Source organism: Cetorhinus maximus, chromosome 8 (genome assembly GCF_964194155.1).
Source record: "Cetorhinus maximus chromosome 8, sCetMax3.hap1.1, whole genome shotgun sequence".
Lineage (NCBI taxonomy): Eukaryota > Metazoa > Chordata > Chondrichthyes > Lamniformes > Cetorhinidae > Cetorhinus > Cetorhinus maximus.
In genome coordinates this window covers 50,648,825-50,669,855 of record NC_135886.1, presented here as the reverse complement: position 1 = coordinate 50,669,855, position 21,031 = coordinate 50,648,825, and the positions used below count along the sequence as shown (strand labels likewise).

General features: G+C 46.1%; 1 protein-coding gene across 1 annotated transcript in view; it reads left to right on the top strand.

The window, feature by feature from the left end:
• The first annotated feature begins 4,863 nt into the window (after nt 1-4,863).
• sike1 (suppressor of IKBKE 1) overlaps nt 4,864-21,031 on the top strand; it is a 31,743-nt gene continuing 15,575 nt past the window's right edge. The window contains exon 1 of the mRNA XM_078546824.1: nt 4,864-4,992. The gene's annotated coding sequence lies outside the window, so the exon portion shown is untranslated. The remainder of the gene's footprint in view (nt 4,993-21,031) is intronic.

The window sequence follows — 21,031 nt, the reverse complement described above, 5'->3', positions numbered from 1 at the left end:
AATTTGACCATAATGCAATGTCTTCATGGAGGTTTCTTCCCTTACTTCAACAAAATCACCAATATTTTGTCGTCCCATTGTCACTTCAGAGTCCAATTGATCAACTTTTGCAGTCATTGTGATATCTCCACAACTCGGCAAATGATCGGATAATTCACATCTTTCCTCACCCATACTTTGTGATGAATGTCCACTATTCAATACTTCAAGCTTTTTAAATAAGATGACAAACTGTTATTTTGCTTAGCTACTTCTCCTTGCCTCACCTTCATTTGTTTGCATCTTTGGCTGCCAGACTCAGACTCATATTTTCACTTCTGAGGCTTCTGGGGTTCAGCCCCACCCTCACCTGCTGGGACTCACTACCCCACCCTCACCTGCTGGGACTCACTACCCCACCCTCACCTGCTGGGGCTCAGTGCTCCACCCTCACCTGCTGGGACTCACTACCCCACCCTCACCTGCTGGGGCTCAGTGCTCCACCCTCACCTGCTGGGGCTCAGTGCTCCACCCTCTCCTACTGGGGCTCAGTGCTCCACCCTCACCTGCTGGGACTCACTACCCCACCCTCACCTGCTGGGACTCACTACCCCACCCTCACCTGCTGGGGCTCAGTGCTCCACCCTCACCTGCTGGGACTCACTACCCCACCCTCACCTGCTGGGACTCACTACCCCACCCTCACCTGCTGGGGCTCAGTGCTCCACCCTCACCTGCTGGGGCTCAGTGCTCCACCCTCTCCTACTGGGGCTCACTGCCTCACCCTCACCTGCTGGGGCTCAGTGCTCCACCCTCACCTGCTGGGGCTCAGTGCTCCACCCTCTCCTACTGGGGCTCACTGCCTCACCCTCTCCTGCTGGGGCTCAGCCTCACCCTCTCCTGCTGGGGCTCACTGCCTCACCGTCTCCTGCTGGGGCTCACTGCCCCACCCTCACCTGCTGGGACTCATTGCCTCACCCTCTCCTGCTGGAGCTCACTGCCTCTCCTGCTGGGACTCACTGCCCCACCCTCTCCTGCTGGGGCTCACTGCCCCACCTCCTGCTGGGACTCACTGCCCCACCCTCTCCTGCTGGGACTCACTGCCTCACCTTCTCCTGCTGGGTCTCACTGCCTCACCCTCGCCTGCTGGGACTCACTGCCCCACCCTCTCCTGCTGGGTCTCACTGCCCCACCCTCGCCTGCTGGGACTAACTGCCTCACCTTCTCCTGCTGGGACTCACTACCTCACCCTCTCCTGCTGGAGCTCACTGCCTCACCCTCTCCTGTTGGGACTCACTGCCTCACCCTCTCCTGCTGGGGCTCAGCCTGACTCGCTCCTGCTGGACTCATTGCCTCACCCTCTCCTGCTGGGGCTCAACCTCACCCTCTCCTGCTGGGGCTCAGCCTCACCCTCTCCTGCTGGGGCTCACTGTCCCACCCTCACCTGCTGGGACTCACTGACTCATCTTCTCCTGCTGAGGCTCAGTGCCCCACCCTCTCCTGCTGGGACTCACTGCCTCACCCTCTCCTGCTGGTGATCATTGCCTCACCCTCTCCTGCTGGGGCTCACTTCCTTTCCCACGCCTGGCACTGCTCCCTCCCCGTCGCCTGGGGCCTGCAGCTTCGCCCACGCCTGGCACTGCTCCCTCCCCGTCGGCTGGGGCCTGCTGTCTCGCACTTGCCTTGCTGTAACCATGGTTCAGTGTCGCAAAGAACCAAAACCCCATCTCTATTGTCCAGTTTAAAACATGTTTTTTATGTCCATTGACTAAACTTTCTGCACTCCAACAATTTCACGTTGACACTTTCATTTTGCCCAGGAATGGCACCTCTAAATCATTAATATCTTCAACGAGTTGGGTTCTGCTAACCTTTGAGGGCTTGTATTTTTGTTTCTGCTATGTTAACTCCTTGCTATGACACACTTCTTTAAAATGACCCATCTTCTTACAAAGAAGGCACTCTGCAGTTTTGGGGACAATCTCTGCATCAATGCTGCCTTTTCCTGCCAGACTAATATCATTTGGTTATTGCGGTTGCCACTCCCTCTTCGTGACTCCCGCTTTCTGGATAGCCACATTTTTACTCTGAAATTTAACAAACTCCACTGAGTCAGTTCTTCTTTGCAAATGACTCTCCCTGTTATCTTGAAGTACTGAACAATTCTGTTTCCTAACCTCAGCTTGCCTGGTCAACTGAGCTGCCTTGGTTGGTGTTATGTCATCCCTTGACTTCAAGAGGTCCGACAAGTTTTCGCCTAAGACTCCATCAAGGATTCTATCCTCTTAATTCATAATCTTCTGCCAGTTGGTATAGATCATTAATAAACAAATCAACACTTTCCCCCAATCACTGGGTGAGTTTATTAAACTTTGTCTGCTCAACAATGGTATTTTTCCTGAGACTGAAGTAAGCATTAAATGCTTTCATTACTTCATCATATGCAGCGATTTGCTCGTCGATCCCATGTCTCACTACGATTTCACCTGCACAACCACCCATTCCATACAGAAATATACTGATCTGCTCCTTGCTCGGCTTTGTAGCGAGACATGATGCGGTGTGGTACCTTGCAAATCTTCGCCACCAGTTCGGCCATGATTCAGCTTGATTTGGACCTGCAACTTGCTTGAAGCACTCTGGTAATGGCAGCGATTTTTCCATTTCATTCTTTGTTTTAATCTGCTGCTTCTCCACGTGCTATTCAGTCACTGGCTGTTCGTTTTCCTGCTGTACATTTACCTGCTGCCATCACCTTCTTGTGTTTGAAGTGTTGTTATTGATTATTGTGGAGTCTTCTGAGGTACGGTTTAACATCAACTTTATTCAAAAAGTAATAAACTACATCTAGAACGAGACTTCATCCTTGTCATGAGGCCGCAAGAGAGAACCCAATCATGATAATCGTGTGATCTTACATCACTTACATCACATTGATGCGAGTATTCACATTAACCCTTTACACTGAAGCCACAACCTTTCAACATCTTTAGATACAAATGCTGAACTGGAGGACTAACCATGGAATACCCTGGGATAACTGTGTGGGCAGCTTAAAATATGGAAAGTTTTTGAAATTCATTAATGCTCACCTAGAAAGACATAGGTTAATTAATGATAGCCAATAGGGAATTGTTAAAGTCATGTCTGACAAATTTGATGGAGTTCTTTGAGAAAATAATAAGAATGCTCTGGTGAAGGAAGTGTAATGACTGTTGGCTGCATGGATTTTCAAAAGGCTTTTGATAAATTGCCATTTAAAAGGCTTGTTGATTAACTTAAGGCAGATGGTATTAAAAGGAATTTGGCAACATGAATAGGACATCTGTTAAAGTGCAAAAAATAAGAGAGTGGTATTTAATCGACGGTTTCAGGCTGAAGGGAAGGAAACAGTAATGTCACTAGGGGTCAGTGTTGGGACCATTGCGCTTCTCAATTGGATTTGAGTAAGTCAAACTTTGCAGACAACACAAAAACATGGTTATGTGTGAAGAGGACTTTGTGTAACTTCAGAAGCACACAGAGATTTGTAGATCACAGAAAGAGATGTCAGATTACATTTAATATGGAGAAATAGGGGGTGAGAATGGAGAAAGGACATATACACTAAGTGCTAAAATTTAAAAATGGAGGAACAGAAAATATTGGGTTCAGATATATAAATCTTTAAAAGTTTATGGAATTGTGAGATAGCTTTATGAGATTCTCGATTTGATAAATATGATCAAACGGCACACAAGCAAAGATATATTGGAAAGGTAAATTGAGACAAATCATTTGTTAGGCCACATTTAGAATATTGTGTCCTGCTTTGGATACCTGATGAAGCCATGGAGACCATGCAGAAGAGATTCACTAATATGACATCATGGGTGAGAGATTTTAGTTGTAAGGAGGAACTGGGGCTCTTTATTTTCATAAAGAATGTTAAAATGAAATCCAGTAAAGTTGTTCAACATTATGTTAGGTTTTGCTAATGCTGTCAGGAAAAAGTATTTCCACAGGTAAATGAACCAATAATTAGATAACATAAAATCATAATCACCAAATGAGACTTCGATGTGTCTTTATATCTGTTTCTCTCGCCACAGATGCTATTCGACCTGCTGAGCGTTTATCAGCATTGTGCATGCATACATACAAATTAGGAGCAGGATTTCCAGTAGCTGCAGTACATTGTTTTTGTTGGGGATCTTCTGCTTCTGACTAACTTCTATCTGCTTAATAAACTGCTGTGAACTACCATCCAAAACTCTTTTCAAACTGCTCGATCTCCACTCAGCCCCTTCCTGATGTAGGGGAGGGACTCCCACACCTCACCCACTTGATGTTTATTACAGGGTTTGGATTTGAATTACGATGTACTTGGATTTGGAATTTGAATCCCAGTTACCCAATAATTTACGGTACATTGATATTTGAGTTTTCAAAGATAAAAACAAAAAGCTAAAAGCTACTGCGGATGCTGGAAATCCAAAACAAAAACAGAATTACCTGGAAAAACTCAGCAGGTCATGGACCATGAAGGGCCATGAAGGCTCGAAACGTTAACTGATTTCTTCTCCGCCGATGCTGCCAGACCTGCTGAGTTTTTCCAGGTAATTCTGCTTTTGTTTTGCGTTTTCAACATATCTTCAACAGGAAATCTACCTTGCATTGTTCTGATTCAAATTAACAGATAATTTGAATAAAGGAGCTTTGAATGAAGTGTAACCAGCAAGGTATTCCTTTCGCTTGCAACTCAGCAGGCATGAGCTGATAAACATTGAATGTTGGTTCATCAATGCGGGCACTAGGACCTGCGAGACACCGAGTGATGATGAACTCTTGTTACCTGACGCGCGCTAGGACCTGGGGGAGTTGGGGTATGAAGCGGAAGTGATGCATATTGGTGTGGAACAGGAAGTGGGGGAAAGCTGCGGGGAGAGGGGAAGAATCAGTGAAAGATTTGAAAAGGGTTAAATAAGGAGCAGGAGATCTTGGTGAAAGAGGAAGCTGCAGCCATTGGAAGAGGTAATGAGAGCGTCAAAGCGTTTAAAGTAGCAGCTGCGAGGCACTGGATTGAATAACTGGGAAAGGACAAATCAGCATCTTGATGGAGAGGAGATTGGGGGAGGGATTGGGAAAGGAATGGGTTAAACTGGGGGCATTGGGGTTGGTGCTGAGATTGGGCTCAGCTGGGGAGGTGGGGATGGGAAAAGTGCTGCAAATTAGGCATGTGCTGCGCTGGGGGATCAGGATTGGTGTTGGGAATGTGCTGAGTTGGAGGATCGGGATTGATGTTGGAAATGGGCTGAGGTGAGAGTTGGGATTGGTCATAGAGTCATTGAGTCATAGAGGTCGACAGCACAGAAAAAGGCTATTTGGCCCATCGAGTCTGCACCGGTCAAACAAGTACCTAACTAATAAACAAAAACAAAAATTGCTGGAAAAACTCAGCAGGTCTGACAGCGTCTGTGGCGAGGAAGACTCTTAACTCTTTATGTTTTGAGTCCGAATGACTCTTCATCAGAACTAAATAGGAATAAGAAATGTGGTGAAATATAAGCTGTTTGGCGGGCGGGCGGGCTGGGGGTGGGGGGGGGGGACAGGTAGAGCTGGAACGAGGGCCAGTGATAGGTGGAGGCAAAGGAGAGATTGCCAAAGATGTCATAAACAAAAGGTCAAAGGGGTGTTGACGGTGGTGATATTAGCTCAAGGATGTGCTAATGGTGACACTAAGGGTAGAAAGCAGGATGAGCAAGTGATGGATTGCCCTAGTGGGGGTGGGGTGAGGGGAAGGGATTGAAATAGGCTAAAAGGTACAGATAAAACAATAGATGGAAATAAATTTTTAAAATAATAATAGTAATAATAATTACTAATTAATAGTACCTAACTATTCTGGTCCCATTTTCCAGCACTAGGCCCATAGCCTTGTATGACATGGCATCGCAAGTGCAGATCCAAATACTTCTGAAATGTTATGAGGGTTTCTGCCTCAACCACCCTTTCAGGCAGTGAGTTCCAGATTCCCACCACACCCTGAGTGAAAAAATTCACATCCCCTCGAAACCTCCTGCCCCTTACCTTAGATCTATCCCCCCTGGTTTTTGATCCCTCCACCAAGGGGAAAAGTTCCTTCCTGTCTACCCTATCTATGCCCCTCATAATTTTATACACCTCAATCATGTCCCCCTTCAATCTCCTCTGCTCCAGGGAAAATAACCCCAGTCTATCCAACCTCTCCTCATAATTAAAATTCTCCAGCCCAGGCAACATCCTGGTAAATCTCCTCTGCACTCTCTTTAGTGCAATCACATCCTTCCTATAATGTGGATTCCAGAACTGCACACAATACTCTAGCTGTGGCCTAACCAGTGTTTTATACAATTCCAGCATAACCGCCCTGCTCTTATATTCTATGCCTCGGCTAATAAAGGCAAGTATCCTATATGCCTTCTTAACCACCTTATCTACCTGTCCCACTACCTTAAGGGACCGGTGAACATGCACACCAAGGTCCCTCTGATCCTCGGTACTTCCCAGGGTCCTACCATTCATCGTGTATTCCCGTGCCTTGTTTGACCTGCCCAAGTGCATCACCTCATGCTTATCCGGATTAAATTCCATTTGCCACTGATCAGACCATCTGACCAGTCCGTCTATATCCTCCTGTAATCTAAGGCTATCCTCCTCACTATTTACCACCCCATCAATTTTTGTGTCATCCACGAACTTACTGATCAACCCTCCTATGTTCAAATGAAAATCATTTATATATACCACAAGCAGCAAGGGACCCAACACTGATCCCTGTGGAACCCCACTGGACACAGTCACGAAAACACCCCTCGACCATCACCCTCTGCTTCCTGCCACTCAGCCAATTCTGGATCCAATTAGCCAAATTGCCTTGGATCCCATCGGCTCTGAACCTTCGTTATCAGTCTCCCATGCAGGACCTTATCAAAAACCTTGCTGAAGTCCAAGTAGTCTACGTCAAATGCATTGCCCTCATCTACGCACCTGGTCACCTCTTAGAAAAATTCAATCAAATTGGTCAGACATGACCTCCCCTTAACAAAACCATGCTGACTGTCCTTGATTAATCCCTGCCTCTTCAAGTGTAGATTAATTCTGTCCCTCAGAATTGCTTCCAGTAGTTTCCCCACGACTGAGGTTAGACTGACTGGCCTGTAGTTCCCTGGTTTATCCCTTCCTCCCTTCTTGAGTAACAGTACCATATTGGCTGTCCTCCAGTCCCCTGGCATCTCTCCTGTGGCCAGAGAGGTATTGAAGATTATTACCAGCACCCCTGCTATCTCCTCCCTTGCCTCACTCAACAGCCTGGGATACATTTCATCCGGGCCTGGAGATTTATCTACTGTTAAGCACGCCAGACCGCTAAGAACCTCCTCCCTTTCTATGCTAATTTCTTTAATTGTATCGCAGTCCTTCTGCTTGATTTCCATACCCACGTCATCCCTCTCACTTGTGAACACCGACACAAAGTATTCATTTAGAACCCTACCTACGTCTTCTGGCTCCACACACAAATTACCACTATTGTCTTTAATGGGCCCTACTCTTCCCCTAGTTATCCTCTTACTCTTAATGCACTTGTAAAATAACTTTGGATTTTCCTTTATTTTACCTGCCAATTTTTTTCATGCCCCCTTTTTGGTTTCCCCTAATTTCCTTTTTAAGTTCCCCCCTACACATTCTATGCTCCTCTAGGGCTTCCGCTGCTTTGAGCCCTCCGTATCTGCCATAAGCCTCCCTTTTTCTCTTTATCCAATCCTATATATACCTCAACATCCAGGGTTCCCTAGATTTGTTGGTCCCACCCTTTATCTTTACTGGAATATGTTGGCCCTGTACTCTCCCTATTTCCTTCTTGAAAGAGTCCCCTACCTAAAAGTAGCTGCTCCCAATCCACCCTGGCCAAATCATATCTGATCTTATTAAAATCGGCCTTCCCCCAACTTAGAACTCTGATTTCTAGCCCATCCTTGCCCTTTTCCATAACAACCTTGAATCTAATGGAGTTATAATCACTATCTGCAAAATGCTCCCCCACTGATACCTCTACCACTTCTCCCCCACTGATACCTCTACCACTTGCCCGGCTTCATTCCCTAAAATTAAGTCCAGGACCGCCCCCTCTCTTGTAGGACCTTCTACTGGCTTAAAAAGCTCCCCTGGATGCATTTTAAGAATTCTGCTCCCTCTAAACCTATCACACTTTGAGTAACTCTGTTAATGTTGGGGAAGTTGAAATCCCCCACTATTACTACCCTATTATTTTTACACTTCTCTGAAATTTGCCTACTTATCTGCTCTCCTATTTCTCTCTGACTGTTTGAGGGCCTATAGGACACACCCAGCATTGCGATTGTTCCTTTTTTGTTTTTAAGTTCTACCCATACGGCTTCATTTGAGGAGCCTTCTAAGATGTCATCCCTCCTTATTGCTGTAATTGATTCCTTGATCAATATTGCGATACCCCCTCCTCTTTTATCTCCTTCCCTGTCTCGCCTGAAGACCCTATATCCTGGAATGTTGAGCTGCCAATTCTGCCCCTCTCTCAACCATGTCTCTGTGAAAGCAATGACATCGTACTTCCATGTGTCAATTTGTGCCCTCAACTCATCTGCCTTATTTGTCAGACTCCTTAAATTAAAATAAATACCATCCAACCTTGCCAAACTCCCTTGCCTTAATTGGCCTATAATTTCTGTGCCTTTCAGACTCACTTGCTCTCTCTTCTAACTTTGGTTGTGCATCTCCCCCTGCTGAACCTCCTCTCAGGATCCCATCCCCCTGCCAACTTAGGACTTAGGGTTTATCCCTTCCCAACAGCACTAGCAAACCTCCCTGCAAGGGTGTTGATCCCATCTGGTTCAGGTGCAACTTGTCCACCTTGTACAGGTCCCACTGCCCCCAGAAACGGTCCCAATGTCCCACAAATCTAAAGCCCTCCCTCCTGCACCATTTCTCCAGCCACGCATTCATCTGGACTAACCCTCCTATTCCTATACTTACTAGCCTGTGGCACCAGAACTAATCTAGAGATTACTACTTTTGAGGTCCTGTTTTTTAACCTGCTTCCTAGCTCCCTAAATTCTGCTTGCAGGACCCCATCCCTCTTTCTACCTATGTCATTGGCACCAACATGTACTACAATCTCTGTCTGTTTGCCCTCCCTTTAGAATGTCATGCAACCATTCAGTGACATCCTTGACCCTGGCACCAGGGAGGCAACATACCATCCTGGAGTCAGGTCTAAGGCCACAGAAACGCCTGTCTGTTCCCCTTACTATCGAGCCTCCTAACACTATTGCTCTTCCCCTCTTCTTGTTGGGAATGGGCTGAGTTGGGGGATCGGAATTGGTGTTGGGAATGGGCTGAGCCAGGGGATCGGGATTGGTGTTGGGAATGGGCTGAGCTAGGGGATCGGGATTGGTGTTGGGAATGGGCTGAGCTGTGGGATCAGGATTGGTATTGGGAATGGACTGAGCTGACGGATCGGGATTGGTGTTGGGAAAGGACTGAGCTGGGGGATTGGTTTGGGGAATGGGCTGAGTTGGGGGATTGGGATTGGTGTTGGGAATGGGCTGAGCTGGAGGATTGAGGGTGGGAATGGGCTGAGCTGGGGAATCGAGATTGGGGGTGGGGATGGGCTGAGCTGGGGGATCGGGATTGGTGTTGGGAATGGGCTGAGTTGGGGGATCGGGATTGGTGTTGACAAATGAGCTGAGCTGGGGGATTGGGATTGGTGTTGGGAATGGTCTGAGCTGGGAGATTGGGATTGAGATTGTTGGTGGGGATGGGCTGAACTGGGGGATTGGGATTGGTGTTGGGAATGGGCTGAGCTGGGAGATTGGGATTGGTGTTGGGAATGGTCTGAGCTGGGAGATTGGGATTGAGATTGGGGTTGGGAATGGGCTGAGCTGGGGGATTGGGATTGAGATTGTTGGTGGGGTTGGGCTGAGCTGGGGGATTGGGATTGAGATTGGGGTTGGGAATGGGCTGAGCTGGGGGATCAGGATTGCTGTTGGGAATGGGTTGAGTTGGGGGATCGTGATTGATGTTGGGAATGGGCTGAGCTAGTGGATTGGGATTGAGATTGTGGGTGGGGATGGGCTGAGCTGGGAGATTGGGATTGGGGGTGGAGATGGGCTGCATTGGGAGATGGTGTGCTGGTGGGGTGTGCATTTTGTTGGGACTGTTGAATAACAATTCTGCTGTGTTTATTTGTAACTCAGAATTTTTAATTCTGGCCCAAGGGTTGACTCTTGACATGAAGGGGAATTGCCTGCAAACCTCATTATGTGGGTTACTCATATATTTGTCCCAAATCTTTGATTCTATCAAACAGAATAAATTAAAAGATTCTGCATCATGCTCCCCACCCCTGCAGATTTTTCTTTATCTCACATCCTCAGCGCTTTACCGTGTTTTCATGCTTAAGCACGTTTTTATAGGATGGACATACGTTTGCCACTTGCATTTTTTCCAATCACTTTGTATAAAACCACAGTTGAAAATCAGGAAATGGGAGGGAGGAGCTCGGGGAAAATTACAATCACCAGGGAAGTGGTATTAAGCAAATTGTTGGGGCTGCGGACTGACAAATTCCCAGGTCCGGATGGATTTCACCCTAAGGTCTTGAAAGAAGTGGCTAGTGAGATAGTTGATGCGTTGGTTTTAATTTTCCAAAACTCCCTAGATTTGGGGAATGTTCCATTAGTTTGGAAAATAACAAATATAACTCCTTTATTCAAAAAAGGAGGGAGACAGAAAGTAGGAAACTACAGGCCAGTTAGCTTAACACCTGTCTTAGGGAAAATATTAGAAGCTGGAGTTAAAGATGTTATAGCAGGGCACTTAGAAAAATTCAAGGCAATCAGGCAGTCAACATGGTTTCGTAAAAGGGAAATCATGTTTAACCAATTTATTGGAATTCTTTGAAGGAGTCACATGTTCTGTGGATAAAGGGGAACTGGTGGATATACTGTACTTAGATTTCCAGAAGGCATTTGATAAAGTGCCACATCAAAGGTTATTGCAGAAAATAAAAGCTCATGGTGTAGGGGGTAACATATTGGCATGGATAGAAGATTGGCTGGCTAACAGGAAGTAGGGAGTTGGCATAAACGGGTCTTTTTCTGGTTGGCAGATGTGTGGCCTGCCACAGGCATGTGCTGGGGGCTCAACTTTTTACAATTTATATAAATGACTTGGATGAAGGGACCGAGGGAATGGTGGCTAAATTTGCTGATGACACAAAGGTAGGTAGGAAAGTAAATTGTGAAGAGGACATAAGGAGGCTACAAAGTGACATAGATATGTTAAGTGAGTGGGCAAAGATCTGGCAAATGGAGTATAATGTGGACAAATGTGAAATCGTTGATTTTGGCAGGAAGAATAAAAAAAAAGCTTATTATCTAAATGGTGAGAGATTGCAGAGCTCTGAGATTCAGAGGGATCTGGGTGTCCTAGTGCATGAATCACAAAAGATTAGTATGCAGGTACAGCAGGTAATTAAGAAAGCTAATAAATGATCATTTATTGTGAAGAGAATTGATTACAAAAGTAGGGAGGCTATACTTCAGTTGTACAGGGTATTGTTGAGACCACATCTGGAGTATTATGTACAAATCTGGTCTCCTTATTTAAAGAATGATGTAGCAGTTCAGAGAAGGTTTACTAGACTAATACCAGGAATAGGTGGGTTGTCTTATGAGGAAAGGTTGGACAGGTTAGTCTTGTCTACACTGGAATTTAGAAGATTAAGAGGCGACTTAATTGAAACCTTTATGATCCTGAGGGGTATTGACAGAGTGGATGTGGAGAGGATGTTTCTTCTTGTGGAGGAATCTAAAACTAGGGGTCACTGTTTAAAAGTAAGGGGTCGCTCATTTAAGACAGAGCTGAGGAGAAATGTTTTCTCTCAGAGGGTTGAGAGTCTTTGGAACTCTCTTCTTCAAAAGGCAGTGGAAGCAGAGTCTGAATATTTTTAAGGCAGAGCTAGATAGATTCTTGTTTAACAAAGGGACGAAAGGTTATTGGGGGTAGGCAGGAATGTGGGTTTGAGGTTACAATCAGATCAGCCATGATCTTCTAGAACGGTGAAGTAGGCTGGAGGGGCCAAGTGGCCTACTCCTCCTAATTCATATGTTCGTATAAGAGAACAGGACCTGGCGGGGAGATGTTTTTGGCCATCCGGACACAGTGTCCAGTCCATCGAAGTTGATTTTGCAGGAGTTTTGACTGAATGCTTGTGGAGTTGGTTCCAAGAAGGACAATAGCATTTTTTCAAATGTCCTCCCATTGAATCTGGCAAATGTGGTGGAGACATTGTTGATGGAATTTCTCTAGCACCCTTATGTGTTGCTGATACACAGTCCAGATCTCATTGCAGTACTGGAGTGTGGTTACAACAACTGCTCTGTAAACTAGAACTTTTGTTGATTTTTAAAAAATTCTTTCATGGGACCTGGGCATCGCTGGCAAGGTCAGCATTTGTTGCCCATCTCTGATTGTCCTTGATCTGAGTGGCTTACTAGGCCATTTGAGGGCAGTGGGTCTGGAGTCACGTGTAGGCCAGACTGGGTAAGGATGGCAGATTTCCTTCCTTAAAGGACAGTAGTAAACCAGATCGGATGTACAACAACCGATGATAGTTTCATGGTCACCATTACTGAGACTAATTTTCAATTCTAGATTTGTGGCAGTCTTTGTTGACAAACACTCACTGCTGTAGTTTGTAGAAGGTCGAGCTGGCACAGCTGATCCGGTGTTGTATCTGCTCAACAATGATGACCTTTTGAGAGAGGTGGCTGCCAAGGTATGGGAATGCTCAACATATTCCAGATACTCTCCTTCAACTTGTATGAGGGGTGAAATATTTGGCTGACCAGGTGTGGATTGATATGCTTTTGGCAACATTTAAGGACAGGCTGAGTTTCTTGTATGCAGATTTGAAAAGATCGAGAGTGGCTTGCAAATCTGCTGCAGAGTGGGAAATGACACTGCAGTCATCTGCACACTGTAGATCATGTATGTCTATGGTGGCCAGTTTAGTTTTGGCACAAAGGTGACTAAGATTAAAGAGTTTTATATCTCGGTGGTATTTAATGCTGGCGCCAGAGGGCAGTTGGTCTTTGATGAGGTGAATGTCTATTGACAGGTAGATTGTAAATAGTGTGGGGGCTGTCACACAGCCTTGCTTGACCCCGGTCCGGATTTTCAAGGTACCTGTTTCAGATCTCCCACTCAAGACAGTGTCAATTGTATCATCATGAAATAACTTCAGGGTTGTGATGGTTTCCTGGATTAAAATCTTATACTAACTGACAGTAAGACCTTCCACAAATGTGTTAAAAAGAGAGTAGCTGAAGTAAATGTTGGTCCCTTAGAGGATGAGACTGGGAATTAATAATGGGAAACAAATGGCAGAGACTTTGAACAAATATTTTGTATATACCTTGGTAGAAAATACTAAAAGCATTCCAATAATAGTAGAAATTAAGAGCAAAAGGGAGAGAGGAAGTTAAACAATCACAATCACTAGAGAAAAAGTACTAAGGTATTTAATGAGACTGAAGGCTGACAAGGCCCCTGGACCTGATGGCCTGCATCCTAGGGTCTGAAAGGAAGGAAGGGTTTGCAGTATTGATTCCGGAAAACACTGCAATACAGATCGAGTATCCTTTATCCATAAGTCCAAAAACTGGACATTTTTTTGAATCTCATCAACCTTTAGCGCAGAAAGCCCCTGACCCGAGTCTACATGACCCGAACCTTGCTGATCATGCCCAACTTTTAGCGCAGGAAGTCTAGTTGCTTGCCTTACTGTGTGCCCAGCTGCTGTGAGAGTTTTTGCTTCTGAACCCAAACCCTATCACGGCAACTATGTTCAACTAAGAAAATGCTGCCCCTGGGGTAAATAACAATATCTCATCCAGTAAGTCTTTGGAGTACAGGTACGAGTGCCAAATCCGGCTGTTTTCCCTTGCTTCACAGACTGTTTAACGTACCACTGCGGGATACAAAATCTTTTCTCCAACTCCTCATTACTAGCTAGGTTTCCACAAGTCACTACTTAATCATCCTTACTGTACCCAATACAGTAGGCATATCACATCCAAAACCAAAAATATCTGAATACTTTTGGCCCCAGGGGTTTTGGATAAAGGATACTCAACCTGTACAGCAGAAAGAGGATGCTCTAGAGGGATCAAGGACAGAATCTATTTGGCCTGAGCTAAGGAACAAAACAATGTGTAATTATAATGCTTGGTGTAGCCCATAGGCTGCCAACTAGTGGGAAGAATGTAGAGGAACAAATTTGCAAGGAAATTACAGAAAGGTGCAAGAATTATAGAGTAGTTATTATAATGGGGAGTTTAATTATTTGAACATGGACCAGGATTGTAGCAGTATAAAGGCCAGAGAGGGATGAGAGAATTTTCTAGAACAGTATGTTGCCAGTCCAATGAAAAAGGAGGCACTGTTGACCTAGTTCCTGAGAATGAGGTGGGCCAGGTGGATCAAGTAGGGAAACATTTAGGGGACAGTGATCATTGTGTCATAAAGTTTAGGTTGATAATGGAAAGGGGCAAGGAAAAATCTAGTAAGAATAATTAATTGATGGTAAACCTCAATTTCGATGGGGTAAAAGTGGATCTGACCCAAATCAATTGTAATCAAAGATTGGCAGGCAAAACTGCAACTGAACAATGGGCTGCCTTTAAATAACAGATGGCTTGGGCGCAGACAAGGTATATTCCCAGAAAGGGGAAAGGTAGGGCAAACAAATCCAGAGCCCCCTGGATGATAGAAGAGATAGAGATTAAGATGAAGAAGAGAAAGTATGCTTATGACAGATGTCGGGGAATAATAAAACTGGGAATCAGGCTGAATAGGAAGGTTCGGAGGGAACTTGAAAAAGCAAATAAGAGAAGTAAAGAGCGAGTATGAAAAGAGACTGGCAGTTAACATAAAGGGAACCCAAAAGTCTTGTACAGGTATATAAATAGTAAAAATGGTGGTAAATGGAGGAGTAGGGCCAATTAGGGACCAAAAAAGGCAGAGAGCTTGGCTGAGGTACTAAATGAATACTTCACATCTATTTATACCAAGGAAGAAATGCTGCACAGGTCATGGTGAAAGAGGAGGTAATTCAGACACCAGAAAGGCTTAAAATTGAAAAAGAGGAGCTATTGGATAGGTTGTCTATATTTAGAGTTGATAAGGCACCAGGACTGGATGAGTTGCATCCAAGGATGGAGAGGGAAGTGAAAGTAGAAATTGTGGCCATAATTTTCCAGTCTTCCTCAGTCTGAGATTATTGGAGAATTGCAAATGTTACACCCTTGTTAAAAATTGGTCGAAAGATAAGCCCAGCAACTATAGGCCAGGCCTTGGTGATGGGAAAGCTTCTAGAAACAATAATTCAGGATAAAATTAATAGTCACTTGGCGGGAGCGCCGCACTGTCGCAGGGCCGGTGCTGAGGGAGCGCCGCACTGTCGCAGGGCCGGTGCTGAGGGAGCGCCGCACTGTCGCAGGGCCGGTGCTGGGGGAGCGCCGCACTGTCGCAGGGCTGGTGCTGGGGGAGCGCCGCACTGTCGCAGGGCCGGTGCTGGGGGAGCGCCGCACTGTCGCAGGGCCAGTGCTGAGGGAGCACCGCACTGTCGCAGGGCCGGTGCTGGGGGAGCACCGCACTGTCGCAGGGCCAGTGCTGAGGGAGCACCGCACTGTTACAGGGCCGGTGCTGGGGGAGCGCCGCACTGTCGCAGGGCCAGTGCTGAGGGAGCACCGCACTGTTACAGGGCCGGTGCTGGGGGAGCGCCGCACTGTCGCAGGGCCAGTGCTGAGGGAGCACCGCATTGTCACAGGGCCGGTGCTGGGGGAGCGCCGCACTGTCGCAGGGCCAGTGCTGAGGGAGCACCGCACTGTCACAGGGCCGGTGCTGGGGGAGCGCCGCACTGTCGCAGCGCCAGTGCTGAGGGAGCGTCGCACTGTCGCAGGGCCAGTGCTGAGGGAGCGCCGCACTGTCGCAGGGCCAGTGCTGAGGGAGCGCCGCACTGTCGCAGGGCCAGTGCTGGGGGAGCGCCGCACTATCGCAGGGCCGGTGCTGAGGGAGCGCCGCACTGTCGCAGGGTCGGTGCCGGTGCCAGGCTGTTGGAGTTCATTAAGGAAAGTCAGCACAGATTTGATAAGGACGGATCATGTTTAACTAACTTGCTTGAGTTTTTAATGAGGTAACAGAGGGTGATGTGGCTAATGCTGTTGATATGGTGCATATGAACTTCCAAAAGGCATTTGATAAAGTGCCACACAACAGGCTTGTGCTGAAAGTTATAGCTCATGGAATAATAGGGGCAGTAGCAACACGGATATGAAATTGGCTGAGTGACAGGAAACAGAGAGTAGTGGTTAATTGATGTTTTTTGGACTGTAGGAAGGTGGAACTTGGGACCCTTGCTCTTTCTGATGTATATTTATGACCTAGACTTTGGTGTACAGGGCACAATTTCAAAACTTGCGGACGATGCAGAACTTGGAAGCACTGAAATGTGAGGAGGGTAATGTAGAACTTCAAAAGGACATAGACAGGTTGGTGGACAAGTGGTAGATAAAATTTAATGCCGAGAAGTGTGAGGTGATTCATTTTGATAGAACGTGCAGAGACGATATAAAATAGAGGGTACAATTCTAAAGGTGTGCAGGAGCAGAGGGACCTAGGTGTATATGTGCAGAAATCATTGAAGGTGGCAGGACAGGTTGAGAGAGTGATTAATAAAGAATACGGTCTATTGGGCTTTATTAATAGGGACATAAAGTATAAAGGCGAAGAGGTTATGTTAAACTTGTATAAAACACTGGTTTAGCCTCAGCTGGAGTATTGTGTCCAGTTCTGAGTACCATGCTATAGGAAGGATGTGAAGACGTTGAAGTGAGTGCAGAAAAGATTCATGAGAATGGCTCCAGGGTTGAGGGACTTCAGTTAAGTAGAAGGATTGGAGAAGTTGGGACTGTTTTCTTTGCAGAACAGAAGATTGAGAGGAGATTGATAGAGGTGTTCAAAATTATGAGGGGTTTGGATAGAATAGATAAGGAGAAACTATTCCCATTGGTGGAAGTGCCTTCTAAACCTGCAGCCTCTACCATCTAGAAGGACAAGGGCAGCAGACATATGGGAAACACTGCCACCTGCAAGTTGGAGGGGCCTAAGTCACTCATCATTCTAACTTGGAACTATATTGCCATCCTTTCACTGTCGCTGGGTCAAAATCCTGGAACTCCCTCCCCTAACAGCACTGTGGGTGTACCTACACCACATGGACTGCATCAGCTCAAGAAGGCAGTTCACGACCACCTTCTCGAGGGCAATTAGGGATGGGCAATAAATCAGTGATACCCACATCCTTTGAAAGAATTTTTTTTTTTTAAATTGAGAACTATCGGACACCAATTTAAGGTAATTAACAAAAGAGGCAATGGCGACATGAAAATCTTTTTCAGTAGTTAAGATCTGGAATGCTGGAGGCAGGGTCAAATGGGGCATTCCAGAGGGAATTGAATCATTATCTGAAAGGAAGAATATATCACGGGGAGATGGGGGAATGGCACCAGGTGAACTGCTCATTCAAAGAGACAGACTGGGCCGAATGGCAGCCTCCTGTGCTGTAACAGTTCTGTGACTCTGTGAAGTGACTGCAGAGATGGTGGTTGCAATCTTCTAAAATTCCCAAGATTCTGCAAAGGTCCCAGTAGATTGGAAAACTGCAAATGTAACACCTCTAATCAAGAAAGGAGGGAGTCCGAAAGCAGGGACCTAACATCTTTCATTGAGAAAATGCTGGAACCCATGATTAAAGAAGTAGAAGCATGATATTTAGAAAATAATAACAAAACTATGTTGACTCTGCTTGATTGTATGAAAGCGAAATTGTGTTTGATACATTCTCAAAGAACGCTAATAAATTTAGCAAGCAGCTGGTATAAAGGGGATCCAGTGAATGTAGTGTATTTGAATTTTCAAAAGGCATTTGATAATGTGCCACATAAATGGCTACTACCTAAGATAAGAGCTCTTGGTGTTGGGGGTAATATGTAGTAAAGTCCCGCCGTTTGCGACTTCCTGGTTCACGTTTTCACTCACCTGCGCTTTGCAGTCCTGCCACATCCAGTCGTAAATGATGGTGGACAATTAAACAACTCGCCGGAGGAGGAGATTCCACAAATATTCCCATCCTCAGTGATGGAGGAGCCCAGCATATCAGTGCAGAAGATAAGACTGAAGTATTTGCAACAATCTTCAGCCAGAAGTGCTGAGTGGATGATCCACCTTGGACTCCTGCAGAGGTCCCCAGCATCACAGATGCCAGTCTTCATCCAATTCAGTTTGCTTCATGTGATATCACGAAATGGCTGAAGGCACTGGATACTGCAAAGGCTATGGGCCCTGACAATATTCCAGCAATAGTACTGAAGACTTGTGCTCCAGAGCTTGCCGCGCCCCTAGCAGAATCGGACAGAATCAGCATGGATTTGTGAAAGGGAAATCATGCTTGACAAATCTACTGGAATTTTTCAAGGATGTAACTAGTAGAGTTGATGAGGGGGAGCCAGTGGATGTGGTTTATTTGGACTTTCAGAAGGCTTTCGACAAAGTCCCACATAAGAGATTGGCGTGTAAAGTTAAAGCGCATGGGATTGGGGGTAGTGTATTGAGATGGATAGAAAACTGTTTGGCAGACAGGAAACAAAGAGTAGGAATAAATGGGTCTTTTTCCGAATGGCAGGCAGTGACTAGTGGGGTACCACAGGGATCGGTGCTGGGACCCCAGTTATTCACAATATATATTAGTGATTTAGCTGAGGGAATTAAATGTAATATCTCCAAATTTGCAGATGACACAAAGCTGGGTGGGAGGGTGAGCTGTGAGGAGGATGCAGAGATGCTTCAGTGTGATTTGGACAAGCTGAGTGAGTGGGCAAATGCATGGCAGATGCAGTATAATGTGGATAAATGTGAGGTTATCCATTTTGGTAGCAAAAACAGGTAGGCAGCTTATTATCTGGATGGCTATAAATTGAGAGAGGGGAATGTGCAACGAGACCTGGGTGTCCTTGTACACCAGTCGCTGAAGGTAAGCATGCAGGTGTAGCAGGCGGTAAAGAAGGCAAATGGTATGTTGGCCTTCATAGCCAGATGATTCGAGTACAGGAACAGGGATATCTTGCTGCAATTGTACAGGGCCTTGGTGAGACCACACGTGGAATATTGTGTGCAGTTTTGGTCTCCTTATCTGAGGAAGGATGTACTTACTGTAGAGGGAGTGCAGCAAAGGTTTACCCGACTGATTTCTGGGATGGTGGGACTGACATATGAGGAGAGATTGAGTCGATTAGGATTATATTCGCTGGAGTTCAGAAGAATGAGGGAGGATCTCATAGAAACCTATAAAATTCTAACAGGGCTAGACAGGGTAGATGCAGGAAGGATGTTCCCGATGGTGGGGGAGTCCAGAACCAGGGGTCACAGCCTGAGGATATGTGGTAGACCATTTAGGACTGAGATGAGGAGAAATTTCTTCACCCAGAGAGTGGTGAGCCTGTGGAATTCGTTACCACAGAAAGTAGTTGAGACCAAAACATTGTATGCTTTCAAGAAGGAGTTAGATATAGCTCTTAGGGCGAAAGGGATCAAAGGGTATGGGGAGAAAGTGGGGGCAGGCTATTGAGTTGGATGACCAGGCATGATCATAATGAATGGCGGAGCAGGCTCAAAGGGCCGAATGCCCTACTCCTGTTCCTAGTTTCTATGTTTAAGCTGTTCCAGTACAGCTACAACACTGGCATCTACCTGGCTATGTGAAAAATTGCCCAAGTATGTCCTGTACACAAAAAGCAGGACAAATCCAACACAGCCAATTACCTACCCTACCGCCCATCGGTCTACTCTCCATCATCAGTTAAGTCATGGAAGGGGCTATCAACAGTGCTATCAAGTGGCACTTGCTTAACAATAACCTGCTCACTGACGCTCAGTTTGGGTTCTGCCAGGGCCACTCAGCTCCTGACCTCATTACAGCATTGGTGCAAACATGGACATAAGAACTGAACTCCTGAGGTGAGAGTGACTGCCCTTGATATCAAGGCCACATTTGACTGAGTGTGGCATCAAGGAGCCCTAGCAAAACTGGAGCCAATGGGAATCTGGACAAAACTCCCCGCAGGCTGGTGTCATTCCTAGCACAAAGGAAGATGGTTGTGGTTGTTGGAGGTCAATCATCTCAGTACCAGGACATCACTGCAGGAGTTCTTCAGGGTAGTGCCTTCAGACCAACCATCTTCAGCTGCTTCATCAATGACCTTCCTTCCATCATAAGGTCAGAAGTGGGGATGTTTGCTGATGATTGCACAATGTTCAGCACCATTCGCAGCTCCTCAGATATTGAAGCAGTCCATGTCCAAATGCAGCAAGACCTGGACCATATCCAGGCTTAGGCTGACACGTGGCAAGTAACATTCGTGCCACAGAAGTGTCTGGCAATGACCATCTCCAACAAGAGAGTCTAACCATTGCCCCTTGACATTCAATGGCATTCCCATCACTGAATCCCCCACTATCAACATCCTGGGTGTTGTGGCTACAAAAGCAGGTTAGAGGCTAGGAATCCTGTGGCGAGTAATTCACCTCCTGACTCCCCAAAGCCTGTCCACCATCTGCAAGGCGGAATTCGGGAGTGTGATGGAATACTCCCCACTTGCCTGGATGAGTGCAGCTCTAACAACCTCCAGAAGTTTGACACCATCCAGGACACAGCAGCCCACTTGATTGACACCCCATTCACAAACTTTCACCCCTTCCACCACCACCGACACACAGTGGCAGCATTGTGTACCATCTACAAGATGCACTGCAGGAGTTCACCTCAGGATTGAAACATTCTCACAGAAGGAGAGTGGGAAGTAAAAACCAGACTAGACCAGCAGGTTCTCTAACCAAGCTCTCTGTTAGTTCCCAAACCAACAGTTTTTTTCTATTT